Source organism: Felis catus, chromosome E3 (assembly GCF_018350175.1).
Source record: "Felis catus isolate Fca126 chromosome E3, F.catus_Fca126_mat1.0, whole genome shotgun sequence".
Lineage (NCBI taxonomy): Eukaryota > Metazoa > Chordata > Mammalia > Carnivora > Felidae > Felis > Felis catus.
Window position 1 is genome coordinate 19849927 of NC_058383.1, and position 22125 is coordinate 19872051.

The following is a 22125-nucleotide window of genomic DNA, read 5'->3' on the forward strand; positions in this document are numbered from 1 at the left end:
GGTGGGAGAGACTGCTTCCTGGGTGGGAGAGACTGCTTCCTGGGTGCGAGAGCTCCTCTCCTGAGAGGGGAAACAGTAAAGTGCTGGGGCCCAGGGACGTCTATTCAAGGGGAAAATGTCCTACCTCTGGCTTCTCACAGACCCAGCCTGTAGACAGAGCGTGGAAGCTTGACAAAGCAAGCCCCGCCCCCCACCCCGCCCCAAGTTTTGTTTGGCGTGCATAGAGTTAATTTTCTTCCTGAGAAACAGTTGTCACCATTACAAAGCTGGTGTATTTTACACAAAAATGGGGATTTTTCACCTTGTCTTGGAAAACAAGAGCTCTGGCAACATACAAAGCGCCCCCCCCAACCCCCCTCTCCAACCTGTGTACCTGGCACCCGTGGGCTAGGGGGAGGGGTGGGTGGATGAGGCAGCTGAGGCCCCAGAGAGGGCTGTGCACTTGGCAAGAGTCACACAGCAAGTGTTCGGAGGTGCCTGGGTCAGATAGCAGAGACACAGAGGGGTGATGAGTCCTTATGAAGGTCTCTTCTGGGGGGAAGACCTGAATGGAGAGGGGTCTGAAAATCATGAGAAGGAGATGGGGTTCTGTGACTCTTCCATCTGAGAGAGGAGATGCCTCGGGGAGTGAAGTGGGGGCAGGAATGGTTGTTTCCAGGTGGGAAGGGTGTTCTCTGTGCCTTTAGGGGGCCACAGCCAGCATTCACTGAATGCTTTTGTGTGCCAGGCACGATGCAAAGCGTGTCCCATGTGGCATCCTTCATAACAGCCAAAGAAAGAGACACATTCGGTGCGCCTGGGTGGCTCAGTCCGTTAAGTGTCCGACTCTTGATTTCGGCTCAGGTTGTGATCCCTGGGTCATGCGATCAAGCTCTGCTTCGAGCCCTGCATTGGGCTCCATGCTAAGCTTAAGACTCTCTCCCTCCCTCTCCCTCTGCCCCTCCAAGCCTTGTGCTCTCTCTTTCAAAATAAATAAATAAACTTTAAAAAATATGCACATTTGCAACCCTCCTTTTGGTAAGAAACAAAGGCTCCGAGAGGTTTCACAAATTGCCTCGTGTCTCTGTGGTCGACTTTACCATTGGCATGAATATTTTGCTTTTTTTTTCTCCTTCCTGGGTACACAAAAAAGTACATTTCCCAGCCCCTTGCAGGTGGGCCTGGCCATAGGACTAGTTCTGGCCAATGGAATGTGGGGTGGAAGTGATGGGTGCCTGTTTCGGGCTGAAGCTGGGACACCCCCTTGTAATTACAGAGTCTGTCTCTCTCTGCCTGTCCACCCACCCAGGTGGTGAGGGACGAGGCTTTGTGAGGTGGCTGGACAGTTCTAAGCAGTTAGCATGAGGGGGACAGCTGCCCAACCCTGTTGCCTTGACCTTGAGTAGATTTGCCTTAAACAAACTTTTGTGGTTGTTAAGCAGCTGAGACACGGGGGTTGTTTGTAACTGTGGCAGATCCTAGCCAAGCTTGATTAATACATCACAAAGCTAGAAGGGGGGGGGGGGGTGGCTGGGATTTGAACCCACATCTTACTGACCGAAGACTCTTACCTGTTACTCTAGAAGCAGAATTAGTAAGGGCAGGTGTGGATTCCATTGATTCAATGACACACAGTCCCTCTCTCCATGCACATTTTAACCTTCCTGAATCAGGTTTCGTCTCATAATCAGCGGCGTCTCACAGTCCTTGTTGGGCTGGTGGCAGTCACACAGGTTGCCTGATGCCTTTTTGCAAGACTTTAAAAAGAAGTGCCAGCATCCAAACTTGAAGAGTGACTGTCTACTTGAAATAAAATCTCTGGGACAAGGTGGCACACTCTTTCAAGAAATGTCACATCACCTACACTCTTGATGTCCTGGAAGACGATATTGTGTGAAAAACACAAACATCAATGAGTCTGAGTTGAAAAGAGATTCACAAGAGCTGAACTCTGAATGTGAAGATGTTTGGGGATAACTTGACCAATTTATTTTGCTGGTATTTTCCATTTTCTATGTGCACAATAGTGATATAGGATAAAAATCTATGCCTAAATAAGTCTACACGAGCCCTTTCAATTGGTATAAAATAAAAATTCTAAGTGATAATAAAGCACCACGTCTGGCTTTAATTGGCAGCATTTTTTCTTTCTTAGCAGTACATAAAGATGCACCCTTCAATCGATGGCATCTTATATTTGCGGAAATATAGTCCCTGTGGATCCCAGGAGGCGGAATTGCCAGCACAGGAAGCCTGGGGCCCCTGCACAGCCTGCTGGTGTGGAGAAGCTGCACCATCCCCGGGGGGCTCCCTTCTCAGGGGCCCCTCCTGTGCCCCCAGGCACCTGGCTTTGACATTCTTCTCTGAAGATTCTCTTTCCAACCGCTTCTGGTTTAGGCTGCTCAGTGGGGCTGATAGAGTTCGGGACAAATGCAGACTTCGCAGAGGGAATGAGGAATCCTTAGAATGTAATAAAGAGAAAGGGAGAGGGCTCCCCAGGCCCCTTGCAGGGAAATCAAGTGAAATGGCCAGAATGAAGATGAAGACAGCTGCTGTCTTTTTCTGTAGGTCTTCCTTTGCGTCAGGGGCCTGGACTGTGGCCGTGGCTCAGACGGCAACTCTGTGGGACCAGACCTGGGGACCTGGGGTTGGGGGCGCTGAAAAGGAGAGGGGCGTGTTCTGTGAATTCCAACCGCTTTTTGTTCTCACCCCTGCTCAGTGTTGTCCCTGCCATTGTCCCCCTCTCTGACTGTATCAGTCAGGGCAGCCTGTGTCATGCTGCGGTAACAAACATCCCCCCACATGTCAGTCTCAGTGGCCTGTAATCATAAAGGTTTCGTTCTCTCTCATGCTTTCTGCCCCTCACAAGCCCCTCTTCACCCAGGGACCTGGAGGACAGAACATCCACTATCTGTGGCATCCCCCATTGCCCACTCAGTAGCCACATCCACCACCTCTGCTCGAACGTCATGGCTAATACAAGTCCTGTGGCCACGGCCAGTGTAAAAGGACATGCAATCCTGCCACATAACCAGGAGGCCGAGAGACAGACTACTTCTGCAAATTCCTATTGACTCTCACATTGACCACATCCCTGTTTCTTGCCAGGATCTTGTCTGTCACCACTCTCATCACTGGCCATGCTCTGTCTCTCAGAGTCTCCACATCCTTTATCACGTGCCCAGGAGTGAGGCTGTACTTTTGAGACCGCGGGTTCTGGAAATGCAGAACTGTTTCCGTTCTTCTCCTCTGACACCTACCACATCGTACGCTTAGTTCCATGGCTGATTGCGCTGCTGGGCTGCAAACGCTCAAAATCCAGGAGGGTGGCCATGCGTTCTGTGCCCCCAGGCACAAAGCCTGGCTCAGAGGAGGTGAGCATTTGGAAAAAGAATGGATAATTAAGTGAAAAATGCAATGAGCCTGTTGGAGGGATGAAATGCTCCTCGTGTGGGGGAGTCCATATGGCCAAACTGAAAGTCCGCTCTCTGACCCTTGAGAAGCACCATCGGAAATGCCCAGGGATCTCAGAGAGTGTGTGTCCGTGTGTGTATGGGATGTGAGGAGACCCCAGTACTTTGGACACATCCTTAGGAGTTGGGCTGTGGCCTGGCTGCAAAAAGGCAGGTTAGGGTTGATGGATCTCCATGTGTCATCTCATTACTGAGAGAGAGCGTCACCAGATCAACACAGCTGTTCAGTGTAGACCAATGGCTCTCAGCCTCCCCTGGCCCGACCCACACGGCCAATGGCATCCACATGAGCGTCTTGCTGTGAACATATCCAGCCTATGATTGGAAGCACAGACAAAGCCGACTGTGGGGTACATGCAATCCCCCCTAACTGGCTGTGTGTCCACTGCTTCCTTTCCCTGCACGGAAGCTGATCTGAAAGCCAGTGAGGGAGGGGAACTTTTTTATGGTGTTTTTTTCAGGACACTTTTTGGCTGCAGGTGACATAGAACCAGTTAGCACGGTCTTGGACAAACAAAAGGGAGTTTGTTTATTTCTCCCAAAAGTTCAAGGTAAATGACTTCAGGCACACCTGCATCCAGGTGTTCAAATGATGTGGCCAGGTGTCTGTTGATGAGGTGCTCTGTGCAAAAGAACGCACTGACAATTACTGAGCATTTCCTTTGTTCTGGGAACCGTGCTAACACTTTACTTCGTGCCCCATCAACTTTAACCCTCGCAACCCTACAAAGTAGGTTCTGTTATTAATTACACTATGCAGCTGAGGAAATGAAGGCTCAGAGACGCTTAGTAACTTTCCCAAGGTCACACAGCTAGTAGGTGGCTGACCCAGGATCCCACTGCTGTCTGACACTAGGGGTTCACTCCCGGTTCTTGTCATGTTCCTGCTTCCGGCTAGAGATATGTATTTGAAGCCACCACATCCCTGATTCTCTCGCTCAGACTCCAGAGGCAGGTTCCCTGAGGGACATTTCAGTCCTTAGGAACCCCAGGACTAGAGATATTAACTGTCACCTGCCATCCACTCCCTCTCTGTAGAAGGCTTTGCTCCACACAGCCCTTGCCACCTTCAGCTGTCATCTCTTATAGTGGATGACTCCACCCCTTATCTTCCCTGTCATGGCCGATTGGACCAACCGTAGTCATGTGACCCGGGGACTGCCAATCTATAGGCTGGCCCACCACCTATCACTGTGTGGTTTGTATGGGCTTGGCCAATCAGATTCTCCCCTGGAATGTGAACTCAGACTCGGGGAAACTCCCAGTTGGTGCTGGCAGTTGAACTTGGATGCCAAGTAGATTCAGGGTTGGAGTGGCCATTTTGGACACCTGAGTCCCCTTCCAAGGAAGCCAGGAGGCTGACAGATGAGGTCCCGGCTGCTGCAGAGGGCAGAGTAGAAATGACACAGAGGGATGGCTTTGTAAAGGTGAGCAGCTTCCTGCACTTGGCCCTTTCCTACACGACCTCAGCCCTTTTTGCAACTCTGGAAAGCTTTCCACGCCCGCCTCTGGGCTGAAACATTTCCTTTTCTCTTCCTTCAGTTCAAAGGTTCAGAGACGCCAGTTGAAATAAATCAGACACAGGGCACCTGGGTGGCTCAGCCGGTTAAGCGTCCAGCTTCAGGTCAGGTGGTGATCTCACGGTTCGTGAGTTCGAGCCCCGCGTCGGGCTCTGTGCTGACAGCTCTGAGCCTGGAGCCTGCCTCCGATTCTGTGTCTCCTTCGCTCTCTGCCCCTCCCCCACTCACACTCAGTCTCTCTCAAAAATAAATACAACATCAAAAAAATTTTTAAAAACAAATATTTTTACAGTGCTGTTTTTGAAACTTCACAATAAATTTACCCGCTTTGTTTAGAAAACATTTAAATGTGGGGCACCTGGGTGGCTCAGTCGGTTGAGCGTCCGACCTCGGCTCAGGTCACGATCTTGTGGTCTGTGGGTTCGAGTCCCGCTTTAGGCTCTGTGCTGACAGCTCGTAGCCTGGAGCCTGCCTCCGATTCTGTGTCTCCTTTGCTCTCTGCCCCTCCCCTGCTCATGCTCTGTCTCTCTCTGTCTCAAAAATAAAATAAAACATAAAAAAAGTAAAACAAAAGAAATAAATCAGATGCAATAAAAGTTAATGCAACAAATAGTTAACGCAACTGAGCTCCACCTCTGTGTGTTGGGCTGTGCCAGGTTCCGTGAATAAGGCTGGAGTCTCAGCAGACACGCACTCTCGCCCCACTCCTGACTTGTAAGTTTTGCTGCGGGATTGCCCATAAATCAGGCTCTGTCATGTCCGTGCTTCTGATCATGGGCTCTTTGTGTCCTAGAGTCCAAGGCACTCATGTGGAGGCCATTGGCCATGTGGGTTGTGATGGGGGCGGGCAGGAAGGTTGAGACCCATTGGTCTCGACTGACCAGCTGTGCTGATATGGTGACATCCTCTCTCAGGTCTCTACCTCAAAGAGGTTGGGTCAGCTGTGTCTGAAGGCCTTTCTAGAGCTACGACTGGGGAAGAGAATGGGCTTCCTTCTTCCCTCTAGACCCACAACAGCAAGGTTCGAGCAGAGAAAAGGACCTGAGAGTGCAGATTGTCCTGTGTTGTCCCTGCTGCCACTGCCATGCTGACTCTTGGCGTGTTCAGCCAACCTGGAGGTCTTTTCTAGAGGGAATCCAGAGGTGAGTCAGAAAAGCCCATGGCCTCTCCTGCGTGGAGGGAAACACATGGTACAATTGGACCAAGGATACTCTCTTCTCCTTTCTTTCATAACTTTTTCTTATTTGCAATTATGCAGATTCAACTAACGTGTAGGGGCGCCTGGGTGACTCAGTCGGTTGGGCATCCGACTTCGGCTCGGGTCATGATCTCGCGGTTTGAGTTCGAGCCCGAGGTCGGGCTCTGTGCTGACAGCTCAGAGCCCGGAGCCTGCTTCCGGTTCTGGGTCTCCCCCTCTTCTGCTCGTGCTCTGTGTCTCTCTGTCTCTCATTAATAAATAAATGTTACAAAAATTTTATTAAAAAAAAAACCTTTTAAACTAGTGTGTAAAGACACATAGGGTTTAAAAAATAACAATGAAATAAACAGCCAGGTTGAGAAATAGAACATTTCTAGTGGAACCTCCTAGATGCGCTTCCTCGATGACAAAATTCCCCTTCCAAAAATTACCCACCATCCTGAATTTTGTGCTACTGTTGTATTCTTTTTTTTTTAAATTTTTTTTTTTAACGTTTATTTATTTTTGAGACAGAGAGAGACAGCATGAATGGGGGAGGGACAGAGAGAGAGGGAGACACAGAACCGGAAGCAGGCTCCAGGCTCTGAGCCATCAGCCCAGAGCCCGATGCGGGGCTCGAACTCACGGACCGCAAGATCATGACCCACGCTGAAGTCGGCCGCTTAACCGACTGAGCCACCCAGGCGCCCCTGTCGTCTGGCGTACTGCTGTGTGAATGGACTACAGATGATTTACCCATTCTGTCGGTGATGCACACACGGACTGGTTTCAGTTTGGGGGGATCATGAACATTCTTAGTTCTGTCCCCTGGCAGACTTGTTTACAGGTTTACCTAGGTATGTGCCTGGGGGTCAGGCTGTTGGGTCATGGGATTTTCTTACCTAAAACTTGAGGGCGAAGTCCAACCTGGTTTCAAAAGTGGCTGGACCAATTTTTGCCCCACCAGCAGTGCGTGAGAATTGCTGGGATTGCATATTCTTGCTGGCGTTTGCTAATGTTTTACTTGGAAGTTTTTGCCCGTGTCTGGTGGGAATTGGTATCTCCTTGTGGCTTTAATTTGCATTTTATGATTATAAATGAGATCGAGCATCTTTGATATGTTTATGGGTTGCTTGAATTTCCTTTTCTGGAAAAGTCCCGTTCACTTCTGCTGCTGCTTTTTTTCTTTTTTTTTCCTCAATTTTGTCTTCTTCCTACCAATTCACGGGAGTGCTCAATACGATTTGGATGGTATACTTTGTCAATTTGTTTTGTAGGCTGCGGATGTCTCCTTGCACATGGATACATTCTTGAAAAAATTCAAGTGTAGCTAATACTAAAGTTCCACTCGAAATCCCCCTTCATCCGTCCTCCTTTCTCTCCAGATGCAACAACTCTTATCAGTTAAATGTGTTTTCTGTCAACCATTTCCTATGTATTCACATGCGCACGCGCGCACACATTCCTATGGGAATACTATACGTTGTTTCCTTCCATGGATTCCAATACAGATGGGATTATACTGTGCTTATTATTCTATGCCACTCTTATTTCACTTAAGGTGTCTTGGGCTTCTTCTGCCTATGGTCATTCATCTAGATCTAGCTCATTCCTTTTATTTATCTCATAATACTCCATAATATGGTTGTATTAGTTTAGTCATTTCTGTGTCTATAGACATTTATATTATTTCCACATTTTCACTATGACAAATAATGCTTGCAGTGACCACACCCACTTATGCCTTCTTGGGCCTGTATGTGAGTAATTCTCCAAGATACTCACTTAGCAGTGGCTAACATAACATACCCCCTTTTTTTTTTTCCAGCGTTTTTATTTATTTTTGGGACAGAGAGAGACAGAGCATGAACGGGGGAGGGGCAGAGAGAGAGGGAGACACAGAATCGGAAACAGGCTCCAGGCTCCGAGCCATCAGCCCAGAGCCTGACGCGGGGCTCGAACTCACGGACCGCGAGATCGTCACCTGGCTGAAGTCGGACGCTTAACCGACTGTGCCACCCAGGCGCCCCTAACATACCCTTTTTAAATTGCGGTAGGCACTGTCGAATTGCCCTGCCTAAACCTACCAGCTTTCATTTCCAGCAGCACTACTTGTACGTCCCCATTTCTCCACACCGTTACCAAGGCTGGATGCCTTCGGTCTACATTTTTTTTGTTGTTTTGTTTTGCCCATTTTATAGAGGGTTTATCATTGTTTTATTTATTCATTTAATTTAGTTTTAAAGTTTAGTTATTTTGAGAGGGAGATAGAGAGACTGAGTGGGGGAGGGGCAGACAGAGGGGAGAGAGAGAAGCCCAAGCAGGCTCTGCACTGACAGCGGGGCTCGAACTCACAAACAGCGAGGTCATGACCTGAGCTGAAACCAAGAGTTGGCCACTTAACCTACTGAGCCACCCGAGTGCCACTCATTGTTCTAAATTCTAGTCCCATGATACTTTGCTGGGCTTTCTCTCATATGTAAGTCTATCGGCCTTCCTGTACTTTGCCTTGGTCCATTTTGCAATTGGGTTATTTTACTTTTTCTTGTTGATCGATAGATATGAATTTTTTGACAGTTAATTATGTCAAAACCATTTCTGGAATTTCAGTCGAGAACTCTTACCTAGTTTTAGTTCAGTGCAGTAATTTTCCAAGGGATCTCTACTTCCCAGACCAGAGCAGTCTGGGACTGATGAGTGAACTGCGGCACCTCAGCCCAAATGAGCAATGGCTACGTGGTGAGCATAAGCCCTTGGAAGCCGCAAGCCCTCACCCACACACGTCCATGTTGCTTCCCGGTCTGTCCCCCAAAAAGCCGGTTGAGTGTCAGATGCCTGGAGCTTGGTTACCTGGGCAGCACGCTTGTCGTCTCGACAGCCACCATCTATGGTGGGCCCGCTCTGTCCCAGTCACCATACATATACCTCCCCTATCCCTACAGCAGCCCTGTGAGACACACACTGTTATCCCCAACATATAGATGAGAAGACTGAGGCCTAGAGAAGGGAGATTCAGCTGCTTCACAGCAGCCATGTAGCTGGACCAGAATTCAAGTGTGGCTCTGCCTGACTTGAAATCTTATTCTTTCCACCGCAACATAGTGCCGTCGCCGAGAGGGTCGCCCATAGCATGAATTGCTAATACTCTTTCTTCTGTTACTACTGCTGCTAATATTACTACTCCTCTGGCTAATACTACTACCAAATATTACTCTCACTGCGACTCTTATTACAATTATTATTATGAATGAACTCAGGAAATGCTTTTTATTTTATTTTATGGTGATAAGAACGCTTAACATGAGATCTAGCCTCGTAATGAGTGCATTATTGTTGACTGTAGGTAGAATACTCAAATTGTCCTTCAAAAATGAAGGAGAGGTGATGCAATAACCTAAGGAAAGATGAAACTCGTGAGTTCATTCGACTCTTTGCATGTGCCAGGTGCAATCCTGGCAAACACAGACTTGTTCCTCACTATAAAGGAGCTTAGATTTTAGTGGCGGATGATAAAGCCAGCATATTTTGAGCTCTACCTATGCACTAGGCAGTGCACTTTATGGACATTATTTATGGATAGTATTTCATGTAGTTCTCAGAAACCCCCCTGGGGGTTGGGCACTATTATTCATCTTCTGGTCTCGGCTCAGATGTCACCTCCACCAAGAAGTCTTCCCTGACTCCCTATGTAAATGGATCCCCCTTTCCCATTCCCTCCATCCTGACACCCTGTGTGCTTCCATCGCTGTTCCGATCACATGTGATCATTACCTATTTGTTGATTGTCTGTCTCCCTTGCCAGACTGGAAGTGGCCCGTGTCTGTTGTGTTTACCACCATATCACAGGCACCCAGCATGACATCTGCCAGCCAGGAGGCAGCCAGCCAATGTTTGTGGAACGGGAGGCTGAAGCTCAGAGAGGTGAGCAACCTTCCCAGAATCAATGCTTCCAGAAGAGGCAGAAACTGGACACAAATCCTGGTCTTTCTGATTCCCAGGCCCGTTTTTGTTCACTGTCCTTTAGAGGAACTTCCTAACATGGGGCTACATCCTGGAGTTGTGGGGTGCCACTGAAGATGTGGCCAGGTCAAAGTGCTGCCTCTTACCTGGCATCTGACCTAAGAGGGTGGGTGTCTGTGATGCCCTGGTGTTGCTGTGGGCTGGGCATGAAGGAGTTTGCTCCAGACGTGTTGACCTTCCTCTTCTTCCAATGTGTCATGGCCTCTTACCTCAAGGTCTTTGTCTAGATGTTGTCCCCACTGCTGCTGGGAACACCCCTCCACTGCCATCCGTACTTCCTTCACCCGGAAAAATGACTCATAATCATTTACTGTTGCTGAGCTTAAATCCAAGTCATGACTAGGGATGCTCTGATGTGTTCCCATGGTGTCCTGCACTTCCTCTCGGACATTCTAGACTCTGAGGCAGGAGGCGCCTTTTGTTCACCACAAGACCTGCAGCACACAGCTCAGTGTCTGGGATATAGTAGGTGCTCAGTAGACTTTAGCGGTATGAGCATGGGATGTCTGACTACATACCTACCCTTCTAAACAGAGGTGACCAAAATCTTTTTTGTTCTTTTGCTTATTCCATTTGGTGGTTCAGAGATGCCACTAACCTGGAATAAGCAAAAGAGCAAAGATGATTTTATTCACCTCTGTTTATAAGGTTGCATCTGTACAAGACTAGCCCTGGGTAGGTATGCAAGGCGCAGCAAGAAGGTGGTTGACTCCCTTCAAGCCAGGGTGACGTCTCTCACCAGTGGCCCCGATTTCCGAAACACTGACGTTGGGCTTCTAGCCCCCAGAACTATTAACAAATGTATTTCTGTGTTAAAGCCACCCAGCTTCTGGTATTTTGTTGTGGCAGCTGCTGCAGACCCCAAGACTGATTATTCTCCTTGGGGAAACTGAGTCAGGCCTCTAACTCTTTGCTCTAGCTCAGGCATCTTAGTTTACAAGAGGCTCTTCCTCAGGGATGGCTGGCCTGGGACCAATGGCTGTGGCCACAGAGAACCAAGCCACCAGCAGTTTCCACCCTTGGAGCCCTTGTGGTCTGGCAAATGCATTTCCTACAAACCTCATTAGGGCCAAATACACAGCAGTGTGTCAGTAATATATTTAGCTAACTATTTAATTGGGCTATTGGCAGCCGTTTCAGAGGAGTCCGATTGAGTAACAACAGAGTATGTCTAACTATCAAGAAAACATTATAATATGTCAGCATGTAGGCACTGCGAGAGTACTGCTCAGTCCGGAATCACTTTCTTCAGGTGGGGACCTTGTTTTGCTTTTCTGACAGAAATGCTGCTGTGATTATGTTCCCTTTTAGAGCACCATGAAATACACGAGAAACCCCAAACACACTAATATTTCTCACCTTAAACTGCCTCCTGCAGAATCGGCTGCTTTACCGTTTGCAAAGGAGGCTTAGTCTTGGAGGAGCAGTGAGGGGACTGTTTGGTGCTCCTCTGGACCCTTCCTGACAGCAGACATAAGGGTCCAAATTGTGCCCTGTGGCACTGGTGAAATCAGTCCCTGAACACATGACCCGTAGAAGCTATGGCCTTCTCTAGCACACCCTACTTGAAACCACTCACCCTCCCCACCTAATCTGATACCAAGTTCTGTTGATTGTTCCCCCTCTTTGGCAGGTACATTCAGCACTGCTACGGTGGACAGCTCCCGGCTCCTTCTAGCACCCTGTTTTGTAAATGCACTGTGAGGTCTCTGCTTTGCTTTCTCCAAAGATGCACTGTGCAATGTGGCAGCCATGATCACATCCGACCATGCGATTTTAAGATCATTAAAATTAAATACAGTAAAAATTCAGTTCCTCAGTCACAGCAGCCATTCTTCAAGTGCTGAGTAGCCACATGTGGCCATGGGTACCATATTGGACTGTACAGATACAGAACATTTCCATCAGTGTAAAAGTCATCCAAACCTCCAGAGGTCATTTGGCTCTGTGCACATACTACTCAGATATACAGGGGAGCTAACACCCCTGGGGGGCTACTTCCAGCCAGTGGGAGATGGGAGTTCCTCAGGCTCCCTGTCCTCCAGTAGGCAAATTCTGTCTCTAGTAGCAGTTCTTTTTGGTTCTCAGCTGGACCCCAGTGGGACTGAGCTCCCGGTGCCCACAGGGGTAGTTTGCCCCTTGGCATACCCTTTATCCGTTCATCTCCCTTTCCTGTCACATCTTCACTACTGATGTGTGGTTTGCCTTTTGTTGTCCTCTCTTCATCTGGTACTGGTGTCCCTGAAATACCGGCTTCATAAAATGAATTGGAAGCGTGCCACCCTCTTCTATTTTCTGGAAGAGATTGTGTAGAGTTGTTATTTTTCCTTTACATGTTTGCTAGAATTCTCCAGTGAAACCATCTGGGCCTGGAGACTTCTTTTGGGAGTTTTTAAATTCCAAATTCGCTTTTCTTAATAGTTATAGGGCTATCCAAATTACTTGTTTCATATTGGGTGAGTTGTGGTAGTTGATGCTTTTCAAGAACTATTCATTTCATTTAAGTTATCAAATTTGTGTGTGTAGATGGTGTGTGTTGTTCGAAGTGTTCCTTTATTCTTGTGCTTCAGGTGCCTGCGGGGTCTGTAGTAATATCTCTACATCATTCCTGATATTGGCAATTTGCGTCTTCTCTCTTTTTGTTTTTGTCAGTCTTCCTAGAAATTTGTCAATTTTATTGATTTTTTTCAAAGAACCAGATGTATGTTTCATTGATTTTCTCTACTGTTTTTCTATTTTTAGTTTTGCTGATTTTTGTTTTTATCTTTTTTCTGCTTTCTTGTAGGCTTGTTTTTGTTTCTAGGTTCTTGAGACGGTAGCTTAGATTATTGTTTGAGAGTTTTATTCTTTTCTCATGTAAGTACTTATGTAAGCTATCAATTCTCTGTCAACATTTCCTTATATGTGTCCACAAATTTTGTTATATTTTCATTTTCATTCATTTCAACTTACTTTTAGTTTCCTTTGAGACTTCCCCTTTGACTCATAAAGTATATTGTTCAGGGATGCCTGGGTGGCTCAGTCGGTTAAGTGTCCAACTCTTGATCTCAGTTCAGGTCTTGATCTTAGGGTTGTGATCTCGGGGCCATGAGTTTGGGCCCCATGTTGGGCTCTGCAATGGGCATGAATCCTACTTTAAAAAAGTGTAGTTTTTAGTTTCCAAATGTTTGGACATTTTACTGTTTTTTTTTTCCTGTTATTCATTTCTAGTTTGATTTTACTACAGTCAGAGAACACAGTCTATGTGATTTGAACTCTTTTAAATTTATTGAGGTTTGTTTTCTGTGCTAGGATTTGATCTATCTGGGTATATATTCTGTGAGCCCTTGAAAATAATATGTATTATGCTGATACTGAGTGGTGTGTTCATAAATGTCAACTAAATCCTGCTGGTTGCTGGTGTTGTTGAGTTCTTCTACATCTTTACTGATTTTGTGACCAGTTGTTTTATCAGTGCAACCAGAGGGGGTATTGATATCTCCAACTGTGATTGTATATTTGTCTATTTCTCCCTTTGGTTCTATCCGTTTTTGCTGCGCATGTTTTGTAGTTCTGTTGTTTGATGCATACACATGTAAGATTGCTTTGTCTTCTTGACAGATGGACTCTTTTATCTTTAGATGGTGTTCCTTTCTGTCTCTGGTAATTATTTTTGCTCTGGAGCCTCCTTTGTCTGAAATTAACATATCTTGCTTCTTTGGTTAGGTTTTCAGGATACATATCTCTCCAATCTTGTACTTTTAATGTACATATATTGTTACATTTGCAGGGAGTTTCTTGTAAAGAGCATGAAGTTAGGCTGCTCTGCCGATCTCTGTCTTTTAATTGATATATTTAGACTACTTATAGTTAATGTAATTACTGCTGTGTTAGGGCTTAAGTTTGCTTTTTTGTTTGTTTGTTTTATTTTTGTTCTGTTTTTCATTTCTCTGTTTTCTTTTTCTTGGCTTCCTGTGGGTTACTTGAATAATTTTTAGAATTCCACTCTGACTTATTGATAGCGTTTTTGAGTATATATTGTTCTATGCTTTTTTCTTAGTGTTTTTCCTGAATATATATTATATATACATACTTTTTAAGTCTACTCGTGTCAGTATTTCATCAATTTAAGTGAAGTATAGAAGCCTTTCCTCTCTTTACATCTTTTTACCCACCCCTTTTACAATATAATTTTAAATATTTCTTCTACGTACATTTAGAAACACATCAAATAGTGTTATAATTTTTGAATCAACCATCAAACATAATTTAGAAAACTCAAAGGGAAATGAAAATATACTGCATTTACCTGTATCTCTTTTATTTACTCTTTGTTGGTCTTTCTTCTTCCTTGATGTCTCAAGGTTTCTTCTTTAATACTTTCTGTTTAGAGAACCTCCTTTAGTTGTTCTTTTAAAGGAGGCCTGCTGGTGACAAATTCTTTCAGTTTTCCTTTATCTGAGAATGTGTTAATTTTTCTTCATTCCTGAAGGATATTTTTGCTGAATATAGAATTTTGGGTCGACCATTCTTTTCTTAGCAGCCCTTGAAAAATGTTCTACTTTCTTCTAGCCTTTGTGACTTCTGATGGGAAATCCATGGTCTTTCAAATTTTTTTCCCCATAGGTAAAGTATTGTTTCTCTCACTGACTTCCAATTTTTGTTTAGTTTTCAGAAGTTGAATAAGATACATTTTGGTGTGCATTTCCCAAAATGTGGATTTCTTTGGTTTTATCCTGTTTGTTGACCTTTTCTGCATCTGTGGGTTTATGTCCTTTGGCAAATTTGTTAAGTTTTCTGTACTTATATCTCCAAGTCCTTTTCAGTGCCACCCTCTTTCTCCTTTTCTTTGGGGAATCCAGTGTTAGATCTTTTGTTACAGTCCCAGAGGTTCTTGAGGCTCCGTTTAATTTAATGTAATTAATTAATTAATTCATTAAAAATTAAAAAAATGTTTATTCTTGAGAGAGTAAGACACACAGTGAGAGCAGGGGAGGGGCAGAGAGAGAAAGAGAGGAAGACACAGAATCTGAAGCAGGCTCCAGGCTCCGAGCTGTCAGCACAGAGCCCGATGTGGGGCTCGAACTCCTGAACCATGAGATCGTGACCTGAGCCGAGGTCAGACGCTTAACCGACTGAGCCACCCAAGCACCCCTATTTTACCTATTTTTAAAATATTTTATTTTACTTTATTTTAGTAATCTCTACACCCAATGCAAGGCTCGAACTCACAACCCCGGGATCAAGAGTCACACACTCCAATGGCTGAGCCAGCCAGGCACCCCACTTGGAAGCATTTTGATGATTCCTGCCCCAAAATCTTTGCCAGATAATCATAACATGTCTGTCATATCAATGTTGGTATCCACTGATTGTCTTTTTAAAAAATGTTTATATATTTGTTTTGAGAGAGAGAGAGTGCAGGTGAGGGACAGAAAGAGAGAGAGAGAGGAAATCCCAAGCAGGTCTATGCTCTCAGTTCAGAGCCTGATGTGGGGCTCAATCTCATGAACATGACCTGAGTCGAAACCAAGAGTTGACATTTAACCAACTGAACCACCCAGGTACCCCTGACTGTCTTTTTTTTTTTTTTTTTCATTCAAGTTGAGATCTTTCTTGCACTTGGTATGATAAGCTATTTTTTTTTTTTTTTTTTATTATTAAGTAAGCTCTACACCCAATGTGGGGCTTGAACTCACAACCCTGACATCAAGAGTTGCATGCTCCAGTGACTGAACCAGATAGCTGCCCTGGCAAGTGATTTTTGATTGACACTTGGACATTTTTGTATTATCTTCTGAGACCGAATCTTCTGTAAACCTTCTGTTTTAGCTGGCTTCCTCTGACATTTCTCCAGTAGGGGGTAGGGGATGAGAGGGTGCGAGCCTCATTCCTGCCAGTGGGGGCTGGAAGTCCAGGTTGCCCATTTGACCTCTGTTGACCCTCAGAAGGGAAGCTCCTTGCTACTTCTGGGCAGGGTTGGGAGTCCTCCTCTTCACTAAGCCCCTGTGGATATCTGGCTGGATGGGAAAGGTAGGAGTGCCTTATTTTTGGTCCCCACTTGGCCTTCCTGACGCCATGGGCACAGTGTCATCATTATCGTTGGACAGCAGTGAGTGAAATTTCTGCCTTGGAGGCAATGAGAGGTGCTTCATTACTGCCTGATTGAAGTTCAGGTTCTCTGCATGGTCTCTGTTGATACTGATCCCCTGTGGGGATGGAGTTCCCTATCGGACCCTGGGAGAGGTTGGGTGTCTTGTCTTGTTCCAGCATGGTGAGTGTGGCTGTCCAGGCTCCCCACTAAGCCTTGCTGGCATGCATGGGAGGGGGGGGGGGTTTGGGGTAGGCCTAGCACTTTCTGTGGTGCTTGGCTGCCCTGGAGCGGTTATTGGCTACACATTTTCTGCCTTGGTAGGTTGCCCTTTCACTTCCTTTGGCTGGAAAGAACCAGCTTTGTTGGGGCTTTTCGTCTGTGACTGATGATATTTCTGGATTGTTGGCTTCTTCAGTCCCAAGTATGGGGTATCTGAGGCAAAAAGAAAATCCAGGGAACTAACTCACTGTCAGGTCGTGCCTTGGGTCCCACTGTCCTTGGCCATTCTGCCTCCTTCTCTCCACCTTTCAGAGTTCCATGATTGTTTTATACATAATGGCCAGGTTTTCAGGAGTGCCAAGTAGGAAGAACAGGGAAAAAGAACACCTGCTTCTTGTTCCCGGAAGCGTATGTTGACAGATAATATTTCAACACATATTTTTAAAAATCAAAGTTACTGAAAAAAAAAAAAATACCCAGGGTGAACAAAATTCAAACATTTTAAATAAAGACGATCTCAGTATCATTGACTTTTCCTTTTGTCCGATGCTCTAGCATGGCTTGCCACAGCACTGTCTTTATTGAAAATGTGCTTATTCTGTTCCTCGTGTAATTGTTGCATTAGTTTTGATTTTTGGAAGTATAGCACTCAAGAGTTTATTGTGCTTTTTGAGTTCGTTTTGAGCCCCTAAACATCCCATGTGAGGCGAATCCCTCAGTTACCTTGCTCAGGTTCAGGTTCTGGTACCCGTGGCCTGCAGACCCCCCAGCCTGGAAGGGCAGTAGCACTTTGGCTGGGGGAGCGAGTCCACGATGAGTCCGCAGTCTGAGTGATGGCCGGCAGATGTCCTTCCCAGTGCCCTGCCCCAGGCCTGTGGCCACGGCAGCCCCATGAGAGGAGGTCTCGGGATCGCGTCCTCAGCTGTTTCGAGGGCAGAGGCACACGGGGCTGGGGCAGTGCGGCTACAGTAGGACTTTGGAAAATCCCCAGAGGCTGCCCAAACTGCTTTGTGCCACGAGTGGCGAAAAAAGTAGAAACAAAGATTCAGTGAATTCGTTGCCCAGTAAATTGGTCATTTGGCAAATTGATTTTCTCTGCACGTGTGAGCGTCCTGTGAGAGGTCATTGTTGTCACGAGCCTGAGGTTGTCTCCACTGACTCCCTTGCCTGCCTGGCTCTCCAGCATCCCGCCCACACCTGGACAGGTGGGCGGGAGGTGATCCCAGAACGTTCCACGGGTCGTGAAGGAAAACGAAGGGAGCAACGTGACGGTAACTGAGAAGCAGGAGATGGCTGCCATGTATAGGGAGGGCCCTATCGGGCAGGTGACCGTTGAGCTGGAGAAGGAGCTGGCCATGGGGAGAGCATTCCCAGCACAGGGAATGGCAGGCAGCAGGGCAGAGGGACGCCGATGCTGGTTTGGACGCTTCCTCCGCCACTTCTGAGCTGGGTGCCCTTGGCTCGGGCATGTGGCTTCTTGGAGCCTCAGTCTTAATCATCTGTAAAATGAGGAGACTGTGGTCTGAGTTGCGCCCCCTCCCTCGCCCCTAAGATGTGTTTGTTGAAGCCCCAAACCCGGTGTGACTGCATTTGGAGATAGGGCTTCTGGAAGGTGTAAACTGAGGTCAGAAGTGTGGGGTCTCCATCTGATAGGACTGGGGGCCTTATAAGAAGAGGAACACTGTGAGCGGGCCCCGAGGAGAGGCCACGGGGGCACACGGCAAGGAGGTGGCCGTCTGTAGGCCGGGAAGAGGGCTCTCGCCAGAGCTCACCCACAATGGCTGTTGGATCTCAGACTCCCAGCCTCCCGATTGGCGAGGAAACCCGTTTCTGCTTTGAAGCCACCCAGTGTATGGCATTTCATCGTGGCAGCCTGAGGCTGAGGCTAAGACCAGGGCTAAGCATGACCTGTTATTTGTTTCTTAAATCAGGTAATCGACACATGTGGAACTCCACTGCTAATAAGCACGAGGTGGCATTCTAGTCACCGGACACAAACCCCAAATCTCTGCCCCTGTGGAGTTCGCGGGAAAGACAACGACGGGTAAAATAAGTGAGGAAGTTATACATTCAGAGGTCAGTTCCTGAAGAGGGGAAAGTGAATCAGGGCTAAGGGACGGGACAGGTGGCGAGGGGCTGGAGTTTAAAATAGAGCGTTCGCTGTGGTGCCTGGCTGGCTCAGTCGGTGGAGCGTGTGACTCTTGATCTCAGGGTAGTGAGTTCCATCTCCATGTTGGGTGTAGAGATTCCTTAAAAATGAAATCTAAATAAAATAAAATAAAATAAAATAAAATAAAATAAAATAAAATAAAATAAAATAAAATAAAGCAGTCAGGGAGGGCCTCCTTGAGAAGCTGATATTTGAGTGGAGATCTGAAGGTGTAAAAAGTATTCCAGGATGGGGAAGCAGCAAGTGCAAAGGCCCTGAGGCAGGAGTGTGCCTGGGGAGGCAAATGTGCCAGGGTGCAACAGGCAAGTGGGAGGGGAGTAGAAAGGAGCCCAGAAAGGCCGTTGAAAGGACTTTTTATCAGAGAGGTGGAAGCTGAAGTGGGAGTTTGAGAAGAGGGGGACTGTAATGGACAGGGTTTAACGTGTCAGTCTGGCTGCTGTGCTGAGAGGACACTGTAGAGGGGCCAGGGCTGGGTGGGAGCATGGAAGCCGGAGGGGCTACTGCAGTGCGTCAGGTGACAGATGCTGGTGGCTTGGACCGGGGCACGCGGGGATGAGAGACCCTCTCAGGAGTGAACTTGTCCAGCCCTTGGGAGACGGCCCCTGACCCTACAAGCCCCTGAGTGCGATTTTGTGGCCTTGGTGGCGATGGGATCGCCCCTGATGCTCCAGAGATTGGCCGCAGAACAGCAATGGTGGTGACAAGCGGCCTTAATTGCTTTGAGTGTTTGCATCAGAGGAAAATCCCGCTCTTTCTGTAAAAAACAGAAGGAGCCGCTCCGTGGGCACCGCGGGCAGAGCTGGGACGCGAGGGGCTTGCCAGAGTGTGGGTGCCTGTGGGAAGCAGGTGAGGGAGCGAGAGCAGGGGTGTCTGATGCTCACGGTCGGTCTGCAGGCTTCCTTGGAGTCAGAGCTGGATACACCCTGGGAGGGGGGCAGGGGCTTCATCCGGGCTGATGCCCTCCCCTGCTGGGGCCATACAGCTGCTCACGAGGCACTGCCCTGGGCCTCACCCACGGAGATGCGCCTCCCAGAGCAGCCACGGCCAGTCATTGACCAGCTGGGGGTGCAGAGACCCGGGAGCAGCCACGGCCAGTGATTGACCAGCTGGAGGTGCAGAGACCCGGTCCCTTTGTCTCAATTCGGGACAACACCGAGGAGCCACCTGGCTCCAGAGCTCATCACGGGACAGGTGGCCGCCTCCCTTGCAACCACACCGCAGGCCAGCTCGTCCCTCCGCCAGGGCCGCCCACATCACTTCCCCAGGGCACCCCCATCCACCTCACCGAACCCCGCCTCCCAGTCTGTTTCCAGGGGACCCCGTCCGGTGCAGTGGGTCGCATGGTTTCTGACAGCTCCATTTGGTGGGCCCCTGGTGGCTCACACCTCACCTGCCTGAGACCAAGTCCGCCGTCCTTCCTGCCTCCTCCACGGCAGCCCCTCCTGTGGCCTCCCTCATCTGGGGGTCGCGTTGCCGGCTACCCAGTTACCCAAGCCAGAAATACCGGGGTCACCCCGATACAGCTCCTTCCCTCACCTCCTCATTATTGCACCCGCCATCATGTCCTGTCGGCTGCCCTCAAGTCTGTTTCCCCACATCCGTCTCAGGGGCCAGCCACGGCCATCTCCTGCTTGGACAAAGAGATCGACCTTTTCACAGGCTTCCCTGCCTCCAGCCTGGTCTTGCTCCGATCTGCCCTTCCTAGACTGAATACAAGCCCCAAATATAATTCAGATTTGTCCCCCTTCTCTCTTATATATACATATATATGTATGAATATATGCATGAATCAAATGCATATATTATACATATATAATGCACATACTATATATGATATACATACATATATACACATATGTCATATGTAAAATAAACACACATACATGTGTATGTTTACTCCATCTATTCCAGACAAAGGTGACTGTGTGCTTGGTTATGTAGTTGATTCTATGTTATACATATTATGGCCATAATATGCTCTTCTCTCTCTCTCTTTAAAAAATGTTTAATGCTTATTTATTTTTGAGAGAGAGAGAGTGTGAGCAGGAGATGGGCAGAGAGAGAGACACACACACAGAATCGGAAGCAGGCTTCAGGCTCCAAGCTGTCAGCACAGAGCCCGACGACGTGGGGCTCGAACTCACGAGCGGTGAGATCATGACGTGAGCCAAAGTCAGACATTTAACCAACTGAGCCACCCAGGTGCCCCCTTTTTTTTAACTGAGGAATGACTTACATATAGTAAAGGGCACAAATCTTAAGTGTTCAGCTTGATGATTTCTTTCTTTTTTTTAATGTTAATTTTTTAACGTTTGTTTATTTATTTATTTATTTATTTATGTTTTACAGTCTTGAAGTCTTTTATTTTTTTACATTTGTTTTTGAGAGAAAGAGACTGTGAGCGGGGGAGGGCCAGAGAGAGAGGCAGACACAGAATCGGAAGCAGGCTCCAGGCTCTGAGCTGTCAGCACAGAGCCCAACGCGGGGCTTGAACTCACAGACTGCGAGATCATGACCTGAGCCGAAGTCCGACGCTCAACCGACTGAGCCACCCAGGCGCCCCCATCTTGATGATTTCTTTACATAACCACCACAGAGAAAGAAGATATGGAGCATTTGTAATGTCCCAGGAGGCTCCCTTGTGCCCTCTCCCAGCTGATACTCCCCCAAGATAACCCATAGTATAGTCTTGATCACCACTGATCCACTTTTTGGTAAATGGGATCGTACAGTGTATACCCTCTTGGGTACGGCTTCTTTCGCTAAATGTCGTGCCCGGCGAGCTCCGTCTACGTTGCACGTGGCGGTAGTTGTTTCTTCTCTCAGTGCTTTGCAATATGACGAACATGCCACAATTTATTCATCTGACTTTACTGTTGATGGATGTTTGGGTTGTTTGCGGTCTGGGGTTGCTGTGAACATTTCAGGTATTGCTTCAGGTGGTCGTAAGCAATCATTCACCTTGGACGTCTCCTCAGCCGGGGAATTGCTTGGTCAAGGGGCAGGGGTACCTTCGTTTGGCTTTGAAAGACATGCCAAGCAGTTTCTCAGGGTGGACGCATCCCTTGCCACTCCCACCAGCGGAGGGGCAGAGCTCCCCTTGCTGCACAGCCTTGCCACCGACCGGTGTTGTCAGGACATTAATTCAAGCCATTCTGGTGGGGATGTAGGACTGTCTGTGTGGAATTGCATTCCTTTGAGATCATAAGCCCCAGCTGCAGTCTGTACCCCACCACCGCTGCCACCTCCCATCCGATTGGCCCAGGATCCATGCCTGACAGTAAGCTGGGCCAATCAGAATTTGGAAACGAGACCTCAAAGATGCTCAGCAGCCTGCTGAGCGCTCGGGAAAGGACTTCAAACCTCAGGGCCCCGAGGTGGCCGTCTCTGTCTGCAGAGAAGCCAGAAGGCCAGTTTGCAGAGGGAGGAGAGAGGAGCAGACACTGGAAGGGACAGGGAAACGAGATGTGGGAGGGCCGAGAGGAGGCAGGCGC

The 22125-nt window shown here is 47.6% G+C and overlaps 1 long non-coding RNA gene across 1 annotated transcript; it reads left to right on the forward strand.

The window, feature by feature from the left end:
* The first annotated feature begins 183 nt into the window (after positions 1–183).
* LOC123382519 lies at positions 184–20710 on the forward strand. The gene is made up of 3 exons (XR_006590996.1): positions 184–4879; positions 9952–10070; positions 18393–20710. It is a non-coding gene; the product is annotated as an uncharacterized LOC123382519 (long non-coding RNA).
* The last annotated feature ends 1415 nt before the right edge of the window (positions 20711–22125 follow it).